This window comes from Microtus ochrogaster, chromosome 8 (assembly GCF_000317375.1).
Source record: "Microtus ochrogaster isolate Prairie Vole_2 chromosome 8, MicOch1.0, whole genome shotgun sequence".
Classification (NCBI taxonomy): Eukaryota; Metazoa; Chordata; class Mammalia; order Rodentia; family Cricetidae; genus Microtus; species Microtus ochrogaster.
Genome location: NC_022015.1, coordinates 61166848 through 61177763, shown reverse-complemented (window position 1 = coordinate 61177763; position 10916 = coordinate 61166848). Strand labels below are relative to the sequence as shown.

Below are 10916 nucleotides of genomic sequence, written 5' to 3'. Positions count from 1 at the left end.
CATGCATGTGCATACCATACATGTGTGCGTGCGCAGCCATGCATGTGCATACCATACACGTGTGCGTGTGCAGCCATGCATGTGCATACCATACACTTGAGCGTGCGCAGCCATGCATATCTGTACCATACACTTGGGCGTGCACGCACGTGTGCATGTGCGAGCGCGCGTGCGCGCACACACACACACACACACACACACACGGGGGTGGGTAAGGGAGTCAAACTCAAGAGATCTCTAAACCCAAGAAGATTTAATCTGCAGTTTATAAACAAAGTCTCTTTAGCTGGTGCGATAGCTCAGTGGATAAAGATGCTTCTCCTGCAGGCCTGATGACCCACGTCCAACCCTTGGAACCCGCGTAAAGTAGGAAGAGAACTGAGTGCTTGAAGCTGACCTTTGACCTCCACACTTGTGCGCCCACCCACCCCGCACACAGTAATAACTAATGAAAATAATCTTTCTTCCTCTCAGAAACTCCATCAGTACCAGTGATCAGTTCATGTTCTAATAGGTCAGGACCCCGGGAATTAAGAGTTCTGTAGTCTCCTCTAATTTGCCAAATCCCAACTGTTTACAGTTTCTTTTAATTTTTTATTAGAATATGATGTTTAAGCCACTGTATTTAGATAGAATGTTTTTAAAAATATATTCTTGCTTTTAAGTGTATTTAATTTTTTAAATATCACTCCTTTAAGATTCCTTTTTTCACTAGTAATTCTTTCCTTTCAATTATGTAATTACATCAAATCCAAGAAACTTAAACCATTTAAGCCTAGGTTTCTCATGATTTAAGAGAGTCCAACCGTGCAACACCAAACAGCTATTTTAGCTGTAAAATGCTCTGTGTATTTTTAGCATAAGAAACAGTTTTTAAAGTTAAAGGCCAGTTTATCATTTAAAAGTTTTTCCTTTGCAGTTTAGGGAATGGAACCTAGTACCTGGTGTGCGTTAAGCTAGAACTTCCTCATATGGCTACATCCAGCCCCTGCCACCCCTTAAAACAAACAAGCCGGGCAGTGGTGGCGGCACACACCTCTAATCCCAGCACTCAAGGGCAGAGGCAGGAGGATCTCTGTGAGTTTGAGCCCAGTCTGGTCTATAAGAGCTAGTTCCAGGACAGCTAGGACTGTTACACAGAGAAACCCTGTCTCGAAAAAGACAAAACCAAACAACCAAAAAAAAAAGAAAAAAAAAAAAAGAAAAAAAAAGCCTTTTGAAAGTTTGAGTCAGTCTCCCTAAACTGCCCAGGCAGGTATCCTGCTTTGGCCTCTGGATTAACTGTGATTACAGGTCTGTGTCACTTGGCCCTACTCAGTCTATGGCTATTGACAATAGTGGCGCTCCGGATTCAGGACTTGGCATATCTGAGTAGCTACTCTGTGGAGCGCTGAGCTAAGTGTCTTGCATGTAGGGTCACCTGTAGTTGGCCACCTTAGGTGGGCACATGCCAGACTCATTGCAGGTCAGCTCTCAGCCTGCTTTGATGGAGGTCTCAAGAGCACTTTGCACCCATTACAGCCTCAACTCGGGAACTTGTACCAGCAGAAACCCAAGGACTTCCACTGGTTCTTATAACATGATTAATCCTAGCTTCAGAAAAGTTTTCACGAACTTTCGAAGTGCTAAAGTTCGTAAAAGCTTAAGCTGGACCTAAAGCTGAACTCGACCTAAATCAAGAAAGGAAAGTTCCGCCTTAGCCGACAGTGAACGCGCTTATTGGTTAGGAGCGCATAGGGGCTGACTCACTTCTTTAGCTGTAGCAGAGAGCCACGCCCTGCATTCCAAAACCCTGTGCTGCTTGAGGCGCGCGGGCCTGGCTCCTGCAGCCCCCTGAGCTCACTGTCCTCAGTGCTTTCCATGCCGGTCAGCTTCTTAGAGGCGGTCCGCCGGCGGGGACAGCAGCCACTCCCCACGACCAGCCGCTCGCAGGGACTGAGTGCCCGGCTCAAACTTGATCCTTCAGGAAGTTTCCAGGAGCCTGTCTCCGGGAGGAGAGGTACGTGTGGCTCTTTGTGGGAAGGCAAGGAAGGCAGTTTATTAAAATATTCTCCAGGGTGATGGGTTGTAGAAGCGCCAGATGGTGGGACTCCAGGAAAAGTAGAGGAGGAACAAAGTCGCGAGTAACTTCCACAAGGCACCCTGTGATCACCAGTGGGATTTCTTTCACCAAGAGAACTCATGGGAATCGGCTTACCAATTGGGTTTCAGCCCTAAACTAGGTATACCTAGTAGTATTGTAGTGGCGGTTGGAACTGTGGCCCCGGGTAGGTAGGGCGAATCAACAAATGCACCAAATCCTGTGTGATGCTAGCCGATGTGGTTCCGAGTATATAATACACAAGCGACACAGTTTCAGTCTGGGATTGTCAGGGTTTCCTAGAGTAGGTCTTTGAGAAGTGAGATTGGAGTTACAGTTTGGCTCCTGAGTTTTAAGGATTACAGGCTTCCTCTGCTCACCTCTACCAAAGAAAGACCTTCAGCCAGTGTTGGAGGAACTGGGGAGCGAGCCCTGTACCAGGTGCCAGGAGGAAGCACGTGCTGTCTGTGTTTTCCAGAGAGGCTGTTTACTCTGCAGACTTCTGCCTCTGTTTAGTGCTTCAAGGTGATTGCCCTTGTGAAACTAACCGAGAAACGCATGAGGGTTGCCTATTTTTTTTTCCTCCCTGTTTTTCTTTTGCTGTGTGTTTTAACTTGGGTTGTCCCCAACAGGATTCTGAGCTCAGTTTTCATGATGGGAACAAATTTTTATTCTACTTTAACCTGGTTGAGTGTGTGTGCGTGTGTGCGTGTTGCTGGGGATACAGCCCAAGGTCTGCCCCCATGCTACGTAAGCATTTTACCAGGTAAACTAAATCGCTAATTTTTTGTCTTGTGGGTTATTTTTAAGCTTTTTAAAAATCTGTTTGGCCAGCAGATTTGTTTGTATTGTACAAGCCGATTTTTATTTTATCCCTTGGTGGCAGTCATTCAGTCCAGGACCTCTCAATCCCCAGTTTACCGACTTTCTTGCCATAGCTTGGGAAGGTAGAGGCCTGGGACATAGCTTTTGGTTGTTAAGGAAATGCACAGTACAACCTAGATGCTATCATAAGTAGAATGAGTGTGTACCAAAAAGGCGGGCACTTGTTGTTCTGATGGCATAGGCAGTACCAGGGACATTTCAAAACTGATCTATGGTTAAGAATGTGCATTAAGCTAGGAACATTATCCTTGCTCTTCTGCATTTATGAAGCTGTAGACTGATGCTCGCAGTAGATGGAGAGAGAGAGCAGAGTAAAATTCTCTGCAATTGACCTTTCTTAGGTCTATAAAGAAAACTCTAGAAAGAAAGCACTTAGAAATGGAATAATTACGTTTTGTTGGTAATTGGAGAGGTTAGTTCCCTGCTGCACGTCCAGCACCCATTGGAAGCTCCTGGGCTAATAGTTAAGCCAGCTGCATTGCCTTAGGTTGATCCAATGTCTGGGTGAAAGGTAACCGCTTGGAAAGCTTGGCTAACAACCTCTGATCTCCAGAGAAAAGTCGCCTCAGGGCACCGCTGGGCAGTTGGAAGACCCCCTCCTGTGGTGAGAGAGTGGGAGAAGAGCCTGCTAACTTTAAAATGTCTAAAACCTAACTGGATGGTTCACATGCAGTTGTTACAAAGCTGAACATCTAAGGGTGTCCTTTTGTCTGCAACTGAGGCGGTGCGCATCCCCTTCCTCCCACTGACGTTCCAAGTAGCTAAGTGTATTACCCCAGCTGCTGCTGCTGCGTAGTTCAAGACTTGGTATAACCTGTTTCCTATTTCACAGTCAGTTGCTTTCTTTGTTGGGAGTTAGCGTCAGACATTTGCTGTTTTCCCTGTGGCTCTAATAGCTGTCAAACAGCGCCAGTTTTCTGTATGTGAAGTTATACTGAGGAGAGTCTTGGTTTGAAGCAGATTTCCAAGTGATTTTAAAGGTCTTTGGTGCCCCGTGCCCAAGTCTCAAAGTTCACAGAATAATATATTTACTCAGGAAGCTTGAGGTTTTCAAATATTAACTGAGCAAGCCCTGCACTCTTCTTGATGGGTGGGTTGATACATGTGGCTGCCTCAGGGTGACCAATCTTTGTTGACTTTTCTTCCTGAAGCTCTTTAGTTCTGACTGTGTCCTTCCTGCTCCTCAGAAGGAGCACACTGGCTTTCTCCGAGTGTGACACCAGGCACAAGATCCTAGTGACTGTACATACGGGCTGTGTCTGATGTGCTGTGGGGAAATAGTTTTCAAGTTAGGCTGGGCACTTAGTGTGCTGTTAAACTTGCCTTTTCAAAAGGGTGAGCTAGGGGCGAGCAAGATGCCTCTAGCCGGCGCAGTGACCTAGAGTACATGCGGTTCTTACGGAGCACCTGAGTTCAGTTTCCGGCATCCGTGCCAGGCAGCACAACCACCTGTGACTGTAGCCCCAGGGAGAGCTGGTGCCCTTGGCCCCTGTGGACACCTGCCCTCCTGCCTCCTATTCACGTAATTAAAAATAATAAAAATGAACTTAAAAAAGAATAATGAGGTAAAGGACATGAGAGGGGCTACAATTTAACCTGTTAGAAGGAGGGAAAAGTGCAATGTGTCGCTCTAGTGGTGGCCATCTGTAAGCACACCATGTTGCAAGAAAACAGTGCCACCTTCTCGGAAGACCTGAGGCACCTATTCCAGCTTACCCACCTCTTCAGGTCCATCTGCCTTACGTGGACCTCCCACTCACCTTGCAAACCAAGAATGCCTTGGCCACCTCCTCAGATCTCTGCATCCTGGCTATTTGAAGTAGTGCGCATGCTTGAGGATGTTGAAAGAGCATATCAGGGCTTAGGGGTGTAGCGCAATGACAGAGCATTTGCAAAGTACCCAGGAGAGCCTGGGTTCCCTTCCTGGCCTGTGAAAAAAAACAAAGTAAGAGAGCATGCAACAGAATGTGCCAGTCTGGTGGACGAACCACTTAGGAGGAATCTTAGAAATCTCACAGGAAAGTATTCCAGAAATGAGATTTTTAAAAGCAGGTAGACGGTCAGTTCCAAAGGCTTCAGAATCAGAGGGTGTTCTGTTGTCAAAGGGAATTGCAAAATGTATTTTTTTTTAAAGATGGATGATGCTCTCACAGAAATCACGTGATGAGGGTGGGGAGTAGTAGCACATGTCTGTAATGTTACCCTGTGGAAAGCAGAAGCAAGAAGATCTGGAGCTCAAGACAAGCCTGGGCTACATAGTGTGGCCCTCAGTATCTCTGTGTCTGGCATATGCCTGCTAAAGATCATTTGTGTTCATTAACCTCACGTGTTTTTTTAATGGAGGCGTTGGGCAGGAATTTCAGGATGCTGGCATACATATGGCATACCAGCTTCAATATGAGATTTGAAGTGTCCTGTGGGTTCTCTATCCAAAAAGAAAAATGTGGTTGGACAGCACTATGGATACATACGCTTGTCTTATACCCAAAGAAGGCAGGTCGGAAGAACAGTGATGTCAGATGTAAGTAGCCTTGAGCAACGCGCCTGGATAAACCCGTGGATCTCGGGTTACCAGGTGGAGTCCCTAGAAGATGTGATTCCCATGGCTCTTGGATTGACTAAAGAAAACAGTAAAGAACCTGGGACTCAGGAGTCAGGTCTTGTGTGATTTTATTGGAACTGGTTGGGCTTCTGTTTCCTTAATCTCAAAACAGAAAGAGAAGAATACTTGGCAGTCGGATTTTTCTTTGGACCACCAGCTCGTAAATAATGACATAGAGACTTATTATTAATTATGAAATCTTAACCTTTAGCTTAGACTTGTTCCCAACTAGTTCTTATAACTTAAATTAACTTGCTTTTTAAATCTATGTTTTACCATGTGGCTTTGTACCGTTCTTCCATTCTGTATGTCTGACTCTCTCCAATCTTGCTGATGTCTCCTGTGTGCACCTCCCTGACCATCTCCTACTTCCTCTCTGCCAGGAAGTCCCGCCTATACCTCTTGCCTAGCTATTGGCCGTTCAGCTTTTATTAAACCAATCGGCACATTATATCTTCACTCAGTGTACAAATATCCCACAATACTGACCTCATAGACAGTTGAAGACATTGGAGGATTAAAGTAGTTAATTCATGAGGAGTGTTCCAGAGCAATAATAAACTTCATGTCTTACCCTTAGTTATTGTTGTCGCTGTGGATTTTTTTTCTGCTTTTGTGGTACCACTTGAGGCAGGAGGTTGTCTGAACTGAGTTTGTGTTTAGACCTATATCCTTTATATGCAATGAAATTTTGGAGAGGGTATGTAATCACTTGGGAAGTGGTTGGAGGACACTGGACATGTTCATTATAGAGAAGCTGGCATATTACTTGTTTAATAAAAGGATTCAGATAGCTGTATGTGCCCTCTGGTGTGACATGTGCCTTCCCACGGGGAGCTGTAGCTTGGTTTGAAGAGGAATGTGTACTGAGCGAGGTTGTAGGGGAGCTAGTTCCTGCTAGTTTCTGAATTTAGTGTAGTTTTTCTGTGTGCAGTTCTGTCAGCTGACTCTGGTTCTCCTCAAAGAGCAGGTTTACCCTCTAAAGGACATAAGGTAATGTCTGGACATAGTTTTCTTGTCATGACTAGGGATGGGTGGAGCCAGGCATGCTGCTATCCAGCTTGCTTGCAGGCACCTGGATAGTCCCATGACAAGGACTTACCCGTCAGACTGTCAGTAGCACAGGGTTGAGAAATCTTGGCTTACCAGTTGAGTACTTGTTGTGGTTGTGAAGTTGGAATAGCTGTTTTTGCTTGGGTATTGTCACTAGCTAGCTGGAAGAATGTGTTTATGAGAGAGCCTTTGAGACTGAGTCTGTTCTAAAGCCTGCAGGTATTTTTATTTTTGTCATTGGTGGTATGGTCCAATAGCATTTGCCCCATTCCCTAGAGGAATATATAAGGTAAACCTATACCTGGATCTCTGCTCTCCAGTTAGTGACATGATATAGTCAATGCTAGGCTGTCTTGAAATCTTCTCTGACAGTGCCCTTAATCTGAAACTCTTCAATTTAGCCTTCAGCAAAATTTTAAGACAAGGACAAAAATCAGGCATGTTCTTTGTTAAATAGCGCAAGAAGTCTAGGCCGTTTACTAATATTCTTCTCCGCTGAAACTTTGTAGGCTGCGCTGCCATAATTTACTTTACTCTCAGCACTAATATCATCCATGTTCCTACTAGAATGACCCATTAACTACCGCTCTATTCTTAGTATGGTTTCTTCATATATTTCCCTGTGTCTTAATTTATAAACAGCACACCCAGCCAGGGTAGGTCCAAAGGCACCAGCGTCATCACCCTAGTGTCGAGGTATCACGTGACCACTGTTCTTGGCCCCTTCTTTTTGTGTCAAGCCCCACAGTCTGTTCTGCAGCATCATGCGGCTCCCTGACAAGAGTATTTGTGATGCGCGTTTTTTTCCCTTAAGATAAGTGTGATTTTTGTGTGGCAGAAGGCAGATGAGAGATTCCAGTGTTCAAATCCACTTGCTGTCTACATGTTTTGCAGTTTGTTAATTCTTCCATTACTGAAGAGTTCTGTGTTGTAGGAGGGTGCTTTATTAACTGTTGGAAACAGTTGTCCCTCTGAAGGTCTCTTCTTGTGTAACCCTCTCAGAAGTACAGGACTTGAGCCTGTAAAGGTGGCCAGTGTGAGCACTCTCTCCTGCCAGCAGCAGAATTAGAATTCACATTCTCCCCATGAATGGGGACAAGCTAGAATCACAGCAACCTTGGTGTGAGTGGCATGCATAATGGAATGGCTTGGACTTCAGAGCGCATAGCTAAGAAAGTGATTATGCAGACTAAGTAAGCATTGTGAGTTGAGGGAGCCCTTGGTTAAATTAACCTTCAGGTTCACCTGGTTCTCCTGATAGAGCAGAAATGGGAGGTGGCCTTCTACCTCTAATAGGCTCATGATGCCTGAAAGTTGCTGGGTTATTGGTATTGGCAAACAAATACAACCAAACCCTTACTCTCAGAGAATTTTTCTTGCAGAACCATAAGCCAAGGGTTTCGTGAGTTTAGTCTAGATCTCACAAGAAGGTAGCTTTGAATCTGGAGATTTTTCTGCTGACAAACCAGCAGTGTCTGTGGTTAAGAAGTGTGAAATCTGTTTTTCTTTTTCCCTAATCTCCAGGAAAATAAACTTAAAGACTAAGAAAATTATGAGTTTTTTTAATTGATTTTTATTGAACTCTACATTTTTCTCTGTTCCCCTCCTTTCAACCCTCCCCCAAGGTCCCCATGCTCCCAATTTACTCAGGAGATCTTGTCTTTTTCTACTACCCATGTAGATAAGATCTATGTAAGTCTCTTTTGAGGTTCTCATTGTTGTCTAGGTTCTCTGGGATTGTGGTTTGTAGGCTGGTTTTCTTTGCTTTATGTTTAAAAACCACATATGAGTGAGTGCATGTGATAATTGTCTTTCTGTGTCTGGGTTACCTCACTCAAATAATGTTTTCTAGCTCCATCTATTTTCCTGCAAAATTCAAGATGTCATTATTTTTTTTCTGCTGTGTAGTACTTCATTGTGTAAATGTACCATGTTTTTCTTATCAATTCTTCGGTCGAGGGACATTTAGGTTGTTTGCAGGTTCTGACTATGACAAACAAGGCTGCTATGAACATAGTTGAGCACATGTCCTTGTGGCATGGTTGAGCATCATTTGGATATATACCCAAAAGTGGTATTACTGGGTCTTGAGGAAGATTGTTTCCTAATTTTCTGAGAAATCACCACACTGACATCCAAAGGGGCTGTACCATCTTGCATTCCCACCAGCAATGCAGAAGTGTTCCCTTCCCCCACAACCTCTTTAGCATAAGTTGTCATCAGTGTTTTTGATCTTGACCATTCTTACATGTGTAAGATGGAACCTCAGAGTTGTTTTGATTTGCATTTTCCTGATGGCTAAGGATGTTGAACATTTCCTTAAGTGCCTTTCAGCCATTTTAGATACCTCTGTTGAGAGTTCTCTGTTTAGGACTGTACTCCATTTTTTTTTTATTGGATTATGTGTTCTTTTGATGACCAATTTCTTGAGTTCTTTGTATATTTCGGAGATCAGACCTCTGTCTGTTGTGGGGTTAATGAAGATCTTTTCCCATTCTGTAGGCTGTTGTTTTGTCTTCTTGACGTGTCCTTTGCTTTACAGATGCTTTTTAGTTTCAGGAGGTCCCATTTATTAATTTTTTCTCTCAGTGTCTATGCTGATGGGGTTATATTTAGGAAGTGGTCTCCAGTGCCAATGTGTTCAAGTGTATTTCCCACTTTCTCTCCTATAAAGATCAGTGTGGCTGGCTTTATGTTGAGGTCTTTGATCCATTTGGTCTTGAGTTTTGTGCATGGTGATAGCTATGGGTCTATTTTCATTCTTTTACATGTTGATATCCAGTTATGCCAGCACCACTTGTTAAATATGCTTTCTTTTTTCCATTTGATATTTTTTGCTTCTTTGTCAAAAATCAGGTGTTTGAAGATGTGTGAATTGATATCTGGGTCTTCTATTCAGTTCCATTGGTCCTCCTGTTTGTTCTTATGCCAATACCAGGCTGTTTTCAGTACTGTAGCTCTGTAGTAGAGTTTGAAGTCAGGGATTGTGATGCCTCCAGAAGTTCTTTTATTGTACAGGATTGTTTTGGTGATCCCGGGTTTTTTGCTTTTTTATTTTTTATATATGAAATTGAGTACCGTTCTTTTGAGGTCTGTGAAGAATTTTGCTGGGCATTGTGTTGAATCTGTAAATTGCTTGGAAATTTTGTAGGAATTATGAGTTTAAATGGCACCAATGATTGTAGTTTTTGAGACCTGATGGATATTGGGTGACTTCATGTTAGATCCATTCCTTGTCTTTGTTTTCTTGGGTGTGGGACTGGGAATTACCACATGCTGCTGCAAGTGTTTGTAAGCTGCATACACACGTGCAAAGGCCTTGGCATCAACTTCTGCAGTATCTGCTGTCAAGCTCCCAAGGTCTAGATTGTCTAGCCTCAGTGTATAAAGATAGATTTCTTGGCATTTATGTGGAATGTGGGCTTGCTGCTGTCCCTGAACACTGTAGAGTGTGTCTTAACCGGTAGGGCACCATGTCTAGTGGTGCAGGGCAACTCAAGCATGAGTTGCTGTTCCACTCCAGCTGCGCATGCTCATGATTGGTATTTGTTGTTCTTCCCAGTGAGCAGGAGCTATCAAGTCCTACATTGTAGTTTGTGTTTCTTACAGTAGAGTATTCAGTTGGCATTTTTACTTTAGTGCTGCGTTTAATGTACTCAGCCCAAAAGTTTTGAGCCCCTCTATGAACTGTGGTGAATCCGAGGAGATTTTCCCGGTAAGACCAGCTGGCTTCAGAGGGGGTTACTCATCTACCCCAGGATTCCCTTTCCTCTCCTATTCTCAACATGGGAGCGCGATGAATATACTAAGACTGTTCCCAAGTGAGTACCACGGCATGCTTACTCACCCAGGAAACGTAGGACCCCGCTCTGTGAGTGAGTGACACATGCATGAGGAAAGAAAATGAGTTAACTGCTGTCGTAGGGATTCCCAGGCCAGTGAGCAGGCCTGTCACTTCTCATTTAAACTGTACAGACTACCAGAGAGCTACAGAAATCCCTCATCAAAGCAGCATGATTTAAAAAAAATGCAATTTTTTTTGTGTGGTTTTGTATTGCTAAACATTCTTAGAAGTTTATGAAAAATGCTTTAGTTTGGTTCTCAGGAGGATAGTTTGGATCCACTATCTAGAGTGTTTTGGTTCTCAGGGCTGTAACACTTAAAGCACATGTAAGTCCTAAATTCCCACTGCTGTACTGAAATGCTGATGGAGGAAGGTCATTGGTTAATTAAATAAAGAAGCTGCTTGCCCTGATAGGTTAAAACAGGAGGGAGGAGTAAACAGAGCAGAATGCT

At 43.8% G+C, this 10916-nt stretch overlaps 1 protein-coding gene across 3 annotated transcripts in view; it reads left to right on the top strand.

Moving 5' to 3' along the window:
- Sgms1 (sphingomyelin synthase 1) overlaps nt 1-10916 on the top strand; it is a 165336-nt gene that overhangs the window by 78097 nt on the left and 76323 nt on the right. The window contains exon 1 of one of the 3 annotated variants that reach the window (XM_013348110.2): nt 1783-1999. The exons of the other annotated variants lie outside the window; for them this stretch is intronic. The gene's annotated coding sequence lies outside the window, so the exon portion shown is untranslated. Of the gene's footprint in view, nt 1-1782; nt 2000-10916 lie in introns of those variants that run through there. 3 annotated transcript variants of the gene reach the window in all.